The sequence below is a fragment of the Martes martes genome, assembly GCF_963455335.1.
Source record: "Martes martes genome assembly, chromosome: 8".
NCBI classification, from domain to species: Eukaryota; Metazoa; Chordata; class Mammalia; order Carnivora; family Mustelidae; genus Martes; species Martes martes.
The window spans coordinates 24,772,193-24,784,321 of NC_137895.1; the positions used below are offsets into that span (position 1 = coordinate 24,772,193).

Here is a 12,129-nt window from a genome sequence, read left to right on the forward strand (position 1 = left end):
AGAGGAATATGAGCAGCCACCACCAGTCTGAGCGACTGAGGCTTCAGAAGGAGGCTCTGTGGTCGCAAGGCAGGTCTACACAGCCCAACATCCCTCGGAGATGGCTCAGGCCAGCCTCTCGCTGGAGAGCTTGTCCATTGCCCTGAGGCGGAGGGGGGACTTTGGAAGGGCCCCTCACCCCCACCCCTGCGCTCCAATCCCAACAGCTCACCTTCCGAAACCCTCCATTTCTGTGCCTCCACTCCCTAGCGTGCCCACCGTGGTTCTCAAACTTGCGTGTGCGCCAGCATCACGTGGGAAGCTTGTTAAAATACTGGTTGCCTGGGCCTCGCCTGCCAGAACATGTGATGACGTAGATCTGGGGCAGTTCTCAGGCCGGGTTTACTGTTTAGAATCACCTGGGGTCTCTATACACAACCCAAACCAATCAAGTCAGATTCCACCCTTTTTTCTTTTTTTAAGATTTTTTTTTATTAATTTATTTGACACAGTGAGAGAGCACAGCAGGGAGAGCGGCAGGCAGAGGGAGAGGGAAAGGGAGAAGCAGACTCTCCTTTCCCCCCTTCTCGCCCCCAGAAGAGAGCCCAGACCTGGGGCTTCATCCCAGGAGCCTGGGATCATGACCTGAGCAGAAGGCTTAACGGACCAAGCCACCCAGGCAACCCCACCCCCAACTTTGTTTTTTATTTTTACAATCTTCTCTAAAGATTATTTGTTCACGAATTTCTCACGTCTACTAAACTGTGCGTTTCTAAAGGGCATGCATTGTATTTTACTCAAGTTTGTATCAGGTCTCCACCCATAAGTGCCGTCAGAGCACCTGAGTCATAGGACAGTCCATTTCGGAGCATTTGCTTCCTGGCTGGTATGGATAGTTCACTAAAAGGTAGGACGAGGCCTGCCAAATGTCTGAGAAGGGTGGGAAGCCATGAGGTATGAGAGGTGGGGGCAAGAAAAAGAGCAGAAAGTATGGGGAAGAGAGCTGTTTATCAACCCCTGATTTTCTACAGCTAATTTTACACTTTAGGGATTATCCTTGTAATCCCTCACTGGCTTCCCTTGTAACTCAGGAGAGCTGACTTTGTGTCCCCATGTGATCCAGTGATCTGTGGACCAGAAGAATATAAACTTGTTTTATTAGCCTTCTCAGGGAGGAAAAAAAAAAAATTCACATATACAATTCAGAATACCATGTTTCTTTATTTTGAAAAGTATATATGAGAGAAAAGGTGTAAGTGTTTTCATCAGGCAGTTTGATTGTTTTGAGGAAACACGCCCCTGTTCAAAACACTCCTGAAACATTATGGGCAGCCCTCGGGTTTCTCTGGTCAAATGAAAGCTTCTTAAGTTTTCCTGGTGTTTGAGACTGTCCACACCACTGCTCCTAGTTCTCCATGTGAGTGAGTAATTCAGAGCTGACTCTGCTCTTCCTCCTGGCACAGGGAGTAACTTTTACTTTTAGGTGTCTCCAGCATCTGTCCTTTGCATTCTAAGGGAAAACCACTATCTTCGCTGGGAACGCTAGAACAAATGTCATAAATTGGATGGCTTGAATAACACACCTTTATTTCCCATAGCATGAGGGGAAGTCCAAGATCAAGGTGCCTGCAGATTTGGTGCTTGGTGAGAGCCCTCTTCCTAGCATGGCCCCCTCTTGCTGTGTTCCCATATGGCCTTTTCTCAGTACACACGTGTGGGTAGAGAGGGAGGAAGCAAACCCTCTGATAGGGACACTAATCCCACATAGGAGCGTCACCCTCATAACTTCATCTAAACCTGATGAACTCCCAAAGCCCCACCCCCGAATACTGTCACAATGGGGGTTAGGACTTCAGCGTTCATGTTTGGGACCCACAGACTTTAAGTCCATAACAACTGCTATCTTTTTCCCCATGCCTTCCTGCCCATGATCAAAAAGTAGCCAAGAGGTGTGGCATTTAGTATTGTATGATCCACAGTCTTCTTTCTTTCTTTTTTTTTTTAAAAGATTTTATTTATTTATTTGACAGACAGAGATCACAAGTAGGCAGAGAGGCAGGCAGAGAGAGAGGAAGAAGCAGGCTCCCCGCCGAGCAGAGAGCCCGATGTGGGGCTCGATCCCAGGACCCCGGGATCACGACCTGAGCCAAAGGCAGAGGCTTTAACCCACTGAGCCACCCAGGTGCCCCTATCCATAGTCTTCTATGTTTTTGTTGTAAAACAGGAATTAAGACTGCACGGGTTGTAATATTTCTTTAGGAGCCCTTTTGAGCAGGTAACAAGGCCCAGGCTCATTCATTTCCACTGGCCAAGAGAGTGTTAGGCTCTCTTAGCTTTGATAAGAAGAGCTGATATCTCAACAGAGATGGGAGTTAGCAGCATGGTGTGTGAGAGGGTGCTGGGGCCCAGTGGAGGAAGGCCAGCCCAACCAAACCCTATGATAAAAAGCGGAGAAGGGCTGGGTCTCTAGAAGAAAATAGAAGCCCTAGCTCCAGGAGAAGGGATGTATTAGTCAGCTTTTGCTGGGATAATGCAATGTAACAAACAGCTCCAAGACTCAGTGACTTACAACAAACGGATCTGGGTTGTCTGGGTTCTGGTCTGTTTCACAAATCTTTTCATTCTGGGACCTGGACTGAAGGAATAGATTTGACTTGAGACCTGTGGTTCTCTAGGAAGGCAGGAGCTGGAGAGAGGTGAGTAGAGACACATGAGGCCTCTTAAAACCTCTGCTTAGGATTCTCACACCCTTATTTTGACTCACAGTCCATTGGGGAAAGCAAGTCATATGACCAAGTCTGAAGTCAGACTTTGGGGGAAGGACTGGGGGGGAAGGACAGGGAGGGAAAGGAGAATTCTGAACAAATAATACAATCTACCACAAGAAAAAATGGATGCTGGATATACAAAAATAGCAAATCTGTCAGGTCCTTCATAATTTAACATTTCACAATGTATAACAGAATGGGATGCTATGAAAAGTTAAAAAAAAATGGATGAGGAAGCATAATTAGGGCAAGAGATGAAAACGAGTTTTAGAAAATATCAATTAAAATAGTCTAGAATATAGCAGAACAAACATATATAAGACTTCTGACCTGATGGTATTAAACATGAATTGATAAATTTTGGAAGAAACCCAAAAGTGCTTTGCCATCACTACTTTGAAGACTGCATCAATTATGGAGAAATATGGCTAGGAGTTGGGAATGGAGAGCCAAAGCCTGATGGGAAGACAGCTTGTTCAGGTGTAAAGCATACATTTCCAATCAGGAATTTTGGGATCCAGTCCCATACCTGAATCGTTCTAGCTTTATGACTTGACTAGGTCACTCACCTTCTTTGAGCTTGCATGAGCATCAGTTTTCACAGATTTTTGCAGTGAATGCCAATGTTACATTAAAACAACATGTGTTATAGACTAAGATTCAAAGACGTTCATGAACTTCATCTGAAAGAGTACTTAAAAAAATTTTATAGACCTGTAGGCAGACCCATGTGGGAGTCTACATTCCTCCTTTTCTGTTGTTAGAGGTCTTTCAGCGGAGACATTTGAGAAGCACTGATTTGGACCATCTTTTTTGCACTCAGACTGGCCACCCACTGGCAAGAGCTTGGCAAATTATAGTCCATGGGGTCTGCTGCCTGTTTCTGTATGACTTTCAAGTGAAGAAGAATTGACTTCTTTTAAAAGTTTTTAATTGTGGTTAAAACAGCAACAACAACATAACATTTACCATCTTACTCTTTCTTTCTTTCCCTTCTGAAGTGGTACCTGCCACTTCCACTCATCTGTTTCATTGGTCAAAGAAAGTCATTGGGCCAAGGGTAACATCAACGGGATGGGAACTGTAATGCATGGTAAGGAGGAGCTAGGAGGAAAGGATCATGAATGTTTATACATTAGTGTAACCTACCCAGTAACTATTCAACGCTACAAGTTTTTATTCAGTCACTCTTCCACTCTCCCAAGTATTTAATGCTTTCTCTGCTCCTTCAACCAATACTTCTAATCCCATCCTACACCTGCTGATGACCTTGCATCCCATTTCACTGAAAAAAACCCAAAACAATCAGAAGAAAAGTCCCAAGTGATCCCACCTACCTGCCTACCTGCATTTGTAGTCATGTATGCTCCCTTCCCTTGGATTAACTTCCCAGACTTCTACCTAGAGCGGACCCCTTCACTTGTCTACCACATTGTATGGCCTCCATCTACTCCAAGTCATCGCCCCAGTACTCTTTTCCCACTTCCACATTGTTGGTTTCTATCCCGTACTGGATTGTTCCCATCAGCATGCCAACATGTTTTTTTCCAATGTGAAAAAAACAAAACAAAATACCTTGATCTCATTCCCCCTCAGGATACTTCTCTATTTTGATTTCTCCTCTCTGAAAGGGAGGTTTAAGCATGCTGCCATATGTGCTCCCTTCTAATTCTCTCCTGAACCCACTACCCTATCCACATCTCAGTGACCTGTGTTGTTAAGCCAATAGCTGGTTCTCAGTCCTCATCTTCCTTAAGCCGACAGCAGCCTGGAAATACTTTATCGACTTGCCATTAGAACAGCACACATACCTACCTGGTTTCCATGCTCTCTCTCTGACCACTGCTTCCTGGTGTTTTTGTGTCCTCCTTCCCCATTTCCCTGACTCCCCCTTGGGGGAGGACTTTAGGAAGCAGCAATGAGTTGCCTTTTCTTGGTCTATATGCTCTTCTTTGGTAAGTTTATCCAGTCTTATGATTTTAAGCACATTCTTCTTGTTGCTGTCTCTCAAATATATAACTTAAGCTTGGACCCCTCTCATTAACTTCATCCCTATAAATCCACTGCCTATTTTATGTCACTAATTGCTTTTCTGATAAGCATTTCTAAAGTAACATGTCCTAAAATCATCTCAAACCTCCCCCAAATCTGCTCTTCTTGTAGACTTTCTTATCTTAGTAAGTCGCAATTCTATTTACCCATGTGTCCCAGCCAAAACCCTTGTAACTCTCCTTGATTCTCCTCTTTCTTTCCTTCAGAATGTCTGTGTGACCCATCCACAAATTCTGCTAGCTCTATCTTCAACATATTTTTAAAAAATTTGATCACTTCTTACCAGTTGCGCTGTTAACATGGAAATCCAAGTCACCCTTGTCTCTGTCATGGATCATTGCAATAGCCTCCTCCTTGGTCTTCCTGTGCCATCTTAATCATTTCCAAGTACACAATGTGATAGTGTTCAGTGTGTTCTCATTGTTAGGTAACCAGTCTCTAAAACTTTTTCATCTTGCAAAACTGAAACTGTAGATCCATTAAACACAGCCTCTTACTCACTCTTGTCCTAGACCCTGGCAACCATCATTCTACATTCTATTTCTATGCATTTGACTACTTTAGATACTTAAGTAAATGGAGTCATATGGTATTTATTTTTGTGACTGGGTTATTTCCCTCAGCATAATGTCTTCAAGGTTCAGCCATTTGTATCACGTGACAGGATTCCCTTCCTTTTCAAGGCTGAATAATATTCCATTGTATGTAGATACCACTTTTTAGAAAACCATTATCTGTTGATGGACATTAGGGTCACTTCTGCCTCTTGGCTATCATGAATCATAAGAATTTACATTTTTAAGCTGTCAAAAACATGGGGGGGTGGCCCAGTTGGTTAAGTGTCTGCCTTCGGCTCAGGTCATGATCCCAAGGTCCTGGGATCGAGCCCCACATCAGGCTCCCTGCTCTCCTGAGACTCTGAGGTTGAGCCTAGGATCCATGTTTCTCCACCCAGGCCACCTCTCTCCCCATGAAACTCCTGTAAATGTCTTCCTCATCCTTTGCAGTCAGCTCAAACCCTACCTCCTCTGAGAAGTCTTCCAAAACCCACCAGATTATGTACACGGGCCATTTCTCCTAAACCCCCAGAGCACAGTGTTTGACCTTTATGGCTTAGCATTATTTATATGACTGTTCCCCCACATTCCACCTCTAGATCACCAATGCTGTCAAAACATGCTAAATTGTTGTTGTTGTTGAATCAATCAATTCATCAATAATTTTTTGGTTGGATCACCCAATTTACTGATAATAAAAGGAATGATATACCATAAAATTTTGTGATGTTGGATAGTACTCACTGAGATGTGAACCATCACCAGGAGGGAAAACAATCGGTGACTTTGGGAGGGCATTAGAACAGATTCTAAGCTTCAGATTTTTTAAATTTTAAATTAAATTTAAATCTTAAATTTGATCGAGGGGTGCCTGGGTGGCTCGGTGGGTTAAAGCCTCTGCATTCGGCTCGGGTCATGATTCCAGGGTCCTGGGATCGAGCCCGGCATCGGGCTCCCTGCTCAGCGGGGAGCCTGCTTCCTCCTCCTCTCTCTCTCCCTGCCTCTCTGCCTACTTGTGATCTCTGTCAAATACGTAAATAAAATCCTTAGGGGGGAAAAAAAAAACCACAACTAATTGAAATTCATTAACCCTGTACCTTCCATACTCACCCCAAATTTCCATTGTACCCGTAGAGGGGAGGGGAGAATAAAACATGGCATTAGGATGTCACAACTCCATGAACTGTGAGTCACTGCCATAATTTCCAGGATGAATACAGCAAGACACTGTCCTGACCAGCTGCTGGTCAACATCACTTCCTGCGTAATAGAGATGTGATGTCCGGAAAGATACAAATGATCTTGGGCCTTTTCTTTTTCAGTGATGCCCAGAGTTCCTGAGTAAACAACTGCTTTGGATTTTAAATGTGTTGATGGAGAAAATAGGGTATTTTATCTCTTGTTTTGATCTGATGTGTTGCACAAGACTTGGTAGGAAGCTGCAGGCCTTCTTAGGCAGCATCAGACAGTCAGAGGAGGCCCAGGAGCCCCTCCCTGTAACCCCGGGGGGGGGGGAGCGGGTAGGGGGGTAGGACATCATGCTGGGCAGTAATGGCCAAGATAGGTAAGCAGCTATTCAGGGGGTTTCAAAACTAACTCTTTAATGGTAGAAAAAGCTAAGAGGTTCATTATCACCTTTTAAAAATTCCTGAAACTGAAAAGAGAATAGTAATTTGAGAGCAGTCAAGGAAGGCTGGGGGCCACAAGTAGGCTTGCCAGAGACAATAATAGAGTAGGAGTCTTCAGAGCATGTAGAAGCTCCTGGGCCAAGTACAATGATCCAATCCCTTCTCGAGGGCCTATGTGCATGGGTGGATAGGCTTGGTCTAGCAAGGCTGGAGCCCAGCGAGACTTCGGATGCCAAATCAGAATGAATGAAATCGTTTCACGTGAAACTTCAGGATATTCTGAAACCAAGTACTTCCACCCATTGGGGTCCAGCAGAGAGATGAGAAGGCTCCTTCCCCACATTGGCATTGAACCTGGTACTCCGTGCCGTCATGAGGAAGACCCTGAACAAGGAAGCCAGAGAATAAAGAACATGAGAAAACATGCTCCTAAGACTCAGGGGACACCCTGATTCCCTCATGTTTCTGTCTGGAAGGATCTCCAGTAGGAAAGACAGAGGGACGGTGTCTGATTGGCAAGTGTAGGAGAAACACGGGAACACTTGGCCCAGCTCCTTCCTTCCTCCTCTTTGGATCCCGCTTGTCCCAAGAACATAGAGTCTCTGTTCTTCACGCCGGGGAAGGCCTGCAGCTTAGTCCAGGCTTTTCCAGCTTGGTCCAGGGAGGTAAGTTTAATCTGGGAATGAGCAACATCTAGCCAGCTTGTGCCTGTTCATGGAAGGTCCATCCTCCAGGTTAGCTTTTGTCAGTGGCAAGGCTGTCATTTGGATCTCCATCCACCTGGCTCCAGGGTCTCTCTGAGTTGGTTCTGAAATGGGACAGGGAACAGAGGTGTTATTTATGGGGCTGGGGGTTCACCCAGCCAGCTCATACACGACACCACTCTTGGAAGTCTGAGCGGTAAATGGAGAATACTGTGTTTGCAAGGGTGATTCCCACCGGAGCAGGCAGAAGTTAAACCAGGTCATAAATGAGGCACCTTTGGTCACGGGGCCTCATGTGTCCCCAAAAGTTGACAAAGCTATGAATGTAACCCAAAGATGGAGAAGAAAAACGCCATTCTGCAGGCTGCTGTCCAGAAGCAGGCACCGTGGTCTGAAGGTAAAGGAAGCTGGGTGATGTCATGCTACTGAACTGACTTTAAATTAACCAACCTCTGTAGGGCCCTGTGAGGGTTCTGAGGACCGATGCTAGAGTGAAATGAAGGGGAATCGCACCTTCTCCCTGGAAAATGTCAGTAAATACTATTCACAAGGGGTGAGACTTGATAGTATTACATCCATCCCCCTTCAGCCGGCCCCAGAGCAACACGTTTGTTGACTAAATGCCATGGATACTCCAGGAGGAAAAATTATTATTATAAAATGTATACAATGCTTCAGTCCAGAAAGTACCACTGAATCGATGAATTCAACTGACCCCTAATAGCATGAATCCTGTGTTATAGTTGATACCACCTGAGGAGTAGAGATAGTCAATGATCTAGTTCAAGGTCACAGGGTAAACGATGGACTGTAATTAAAATCCAGATTTTCTGGCAAAAATCTAAATCCTTTCCACTAACCTTCACTGTGTTACCACAGAGGACCACAGCACCTAAAGAAAAGGAGCCCAGGAAGGAGAGGCAGAGAAACCACTGGAAGTGCAGGTTCTCCCACTAACTTGTCTTCCCACCTTCCCTAGATTCAGCCCCTTCCCCTGGTAAACAGTGAACCGAGCGCACTGGAACAGAAAGTGGTTAAGACCCCGACATGCAGTGAAGGTCCTGCATGGTTCTTAGCCTTAGCTCACCTCCCATCTCAGTAATTCAAAGCAATTCTGCTTCGGAAGCCCATGCACAGAATCCAGTCGGGGAAAGGCGGTTGGATTTTCACCTGCCATTTAGAGCCACGGATCGAAAATGTTCACTCCAACCTATAGTAGGAAATTAAGTTTACATCTGAACCCAAAGCACACATACATGGACTTAAAACAGGTTTCAGAAAACAATTTTTTTCAGCTTTTAAAAAAACATTTCCTGTATTATATCTTCTGTTATTTTCTATCCTCTTTGTTTAGCAAATGTTGGTTGTCGCCCACCAATTTGATTTTATGACACATGAGTGGTATGAGACACACAGATCGGAAAGCTGAAAATTGAGAAGTGCTGGTGGGACAGAGCATGGGAAGGCAGGCTCACAGAGGCCAGAGAGGGCAACTAGGAGAACTGGCTATCAGGCCAAGGGAAACTATGTGGCTGGGTGAGCGTGAATCTCTGGCAACATTCTTCTAATGTCTCCTTGTGCTTTCACATTGTCTTCTGTCTCCCCAAGCACCTTCCCACTCCTGTCATGAAGGTATCTTTCCCAAATGCAATACTTAAAGGGTATTTTTGAACGCCCTAGCTTGGTTTATCACTGCTTATGAGCTGGTCAGTCAGCAAGTTGCTCGAGGAGCACCTACTTGTGTACGTTGCACAGTACTATCCTCGTCATGGGGGGACATGTAATATTTTAAGGGGGTGGTGCATGACATGGCCAGGGGTTCACCAGGTTAAAGGCTGATTTTGCTAGTGGTCATGGAGGGCATCTCCTTGGTGATAGTCTGAGCCTGAGCTGAGCTGGTAAGTGGAGAAAGTAGGCCTATACTTCTGAGCATGGCCCTTTGGTCTTGGGCCTCTGATATATTCACCAAATTGTCTTATTTATGCAGTTACAGAGACAGCCCGACAAAATCGATAGAAGGCATTCATCACACATCCTTAAATTTCCATCCTATTCTCCAACTACACTGCTTAAAGTGCACTAATATTTTTGTGGATCCCTAATTTATATCTTGCTAGCACAATATTACTGCATTGTGTTTTCTTTGAAAAAGCCAACAACTGGTTGAAGGGAAAGAATTAAAATACACCATAAGTTTTATAACTATCTTTTAGCATTTGTTCAATTTGTAATATACCCAGAACCTCAAAAAATATTCATGGTCTTTGCCTTTCTCAACATTGAGAGGCTCCACCCATAGGGAAACCAGATTTTTGGTGACACAATTTTCTTGGTATATCTGCAAGTGAATGCACTTATAATAGACAACATTCCTTTCTCAGAGCGACTGAAATGCTTGTCTCTCCTCCCAGGGGACCCCCTCGGTAACCAGAAAGCCAAATTAACACTTGAGAATTTGTTGCTTGGTGATCCACAATAAAGGCAACATGAAGTGAATATCTTCTCATAGAGGGTGCTCTCTGGTAACCAGAAAACACCCATTTCCCAAATACATTCTTCCAACTCTACATTCTCGTGGACAGTCAGGCCAAAGATGGCCTTTCTCTTTTTGCTCCGTTCTTGACCACACTGTTTGGACTGAACATTCTTTCTTCAGACATTAAACTCTAGTCAAGCAGCTGTTCTAGACCTTGAAGATGTCCATTTTCTTCCCATGTAGAGTTAATTTATTTAGTTTAATTTCCCAAGAGAAATCTCACTTCCAAGCCGCAGGTCAAACCTCCCTGGAGGCGCCACACGCTCCCAATGTGACATGGTGCAAAACAGACACCGTGCCTGACCTTGAAGATTTACCAAGCTAAAATGGTAGATTCAACCAAGAAATTTGTCCTAAACAGATAAACTGGAGGCAGCGTGGTTTGGTGGAGAGAGCTGAGGATTCAAGGATTCAACAGCCTAGGCTTTCCTTCCAGCCCTGTCTTGTGATTTTGGGGAAGACACTTAGCATCCTGTCTTGAAAATAGTGGGCCTGAGGTGGGAGTGGTTCAACAAACTTCTCATGGCTAGAACTCATTCATTCATTCATCAGATAGGATTAGTGTCTCTTATATGCCAGGGGCTGTGCCTCCACTAAATGGCAAAATGAGGAAAACAGGATTCCTGCCTCCAAGGGACTTCTCATATATAGCTCCCAGCTCTAAAATTTCACACTTACAAAAGACAATGATAATCAGAGAAATTTATTAGCGCAGACGTACGCTGACCAGCTTCGTGAGGCCACATATTACATGGGGAGGGCGCCCACCATGGAGTCAAATGGTCCTGGGTTCAAATTTGGTTCCACGTCCTGGGCAAGTTCCTTTATTCCTTTCAGTCTCTGTTTCTTCTTTTATAGAATGGGTGTAATAAGACCTACTTTGAAGCACTGGGAGGATTAGAGCTAAAATATACTATGTACCCCACACATACTGAGCATTCGATGAACCACCTCTCCTAATCTCACTCTTGACTCTCAATATCCATTCTGCATCCAGGCAGCCAGACTGATTTTTTGATTGATCTTGAAAATATAAACTGTATCATATCACTTAGAACACTCCCATGTGCCCACCCAGGCGTGTGGGTTCCCAGCTCTGCATATGGTGGCCTACAGGCCCCACCTGATCTGGCCTTTGTCTCCCTCTGTCCCTCATCACTCCCTCCAAGAGACCATATGCCTCCTCTTTGCTCTCAGATAAGTTAAGTTTACCTCAGGGCCTTTGTTCTTTTCATTTCCTGAAGAATTATTGGTTCCTCATCAATCAGATTTCAGCTCAAAGGTCATCAGGTCAAGGAGCCCTTTTGTGGCCCTACACCCCTAAGTCCAGTCACCTCTATCACATTTCCCCTCTTGTTTTCGTAAAACCAGCCCTAAATTCCCTTATTTGCTTCCTGAAGTATTTATCTGCCCAGCCTCCCTCAAGAACATAAATTCCCCAGAGGCAGAGTCCTTGTTTTATTCACTGTATCCCCCAAACAGAGGCAATGCCTGGCACATAATAGGTACTCAATAAGCACTTTTTGAATTTATGATGTTGTTGTCATTATTACCATTATCATTGATGGCTACATTTTATCTGAGAAAACATCCCTCAGATAATGTCTGAATCTTGAGCGGGAGGAGGAAACTAGTTTTATGCCTGAAACACAAAGCTGGGGAACTCAGGAATCGTTAGGAAGGAGAGTGTGGGCCTGTAGGGGGCCTTTCCATGCAATAAAAAGACCGTTGGATTTTAAGCTAAGAGGTTGGAATACTACCTAATTTTACCACAAGCTACCCCAATCCTTAACTCCTTATGCCTTAGTTTCTTCATACGTATAATAAAGAAAAGTTCAGAATTAATTGGACTTAAAAATTCCCCGACCTTGTGCCTTTAGGACAGGGGCACTCGCGTGGAAGCCC

General features: G+C 44.5%; 1 protein-coding gene across 1 annotated transcript in view; it reads right to left on the minus strand.

Moving 5' to 3' along the window:
- Positions 1–282, minus strand: part of ELK3 (ETS transcription factor ELK3) — a 72,481-nt gene extending 72,199 nt beyond the window's left edge. The window contains exon 1 of the mRNA XM_080810767.1: positions 212–282. The gene's annotated coding sequence lies outside the window, so the exon portion shown is untranslated. The remainder of the gene's footprint in view (positions 1–211) is intronic.
- Between the last annotated feature and the right edge of the window lie 11,847 nt (positions 283–12,129).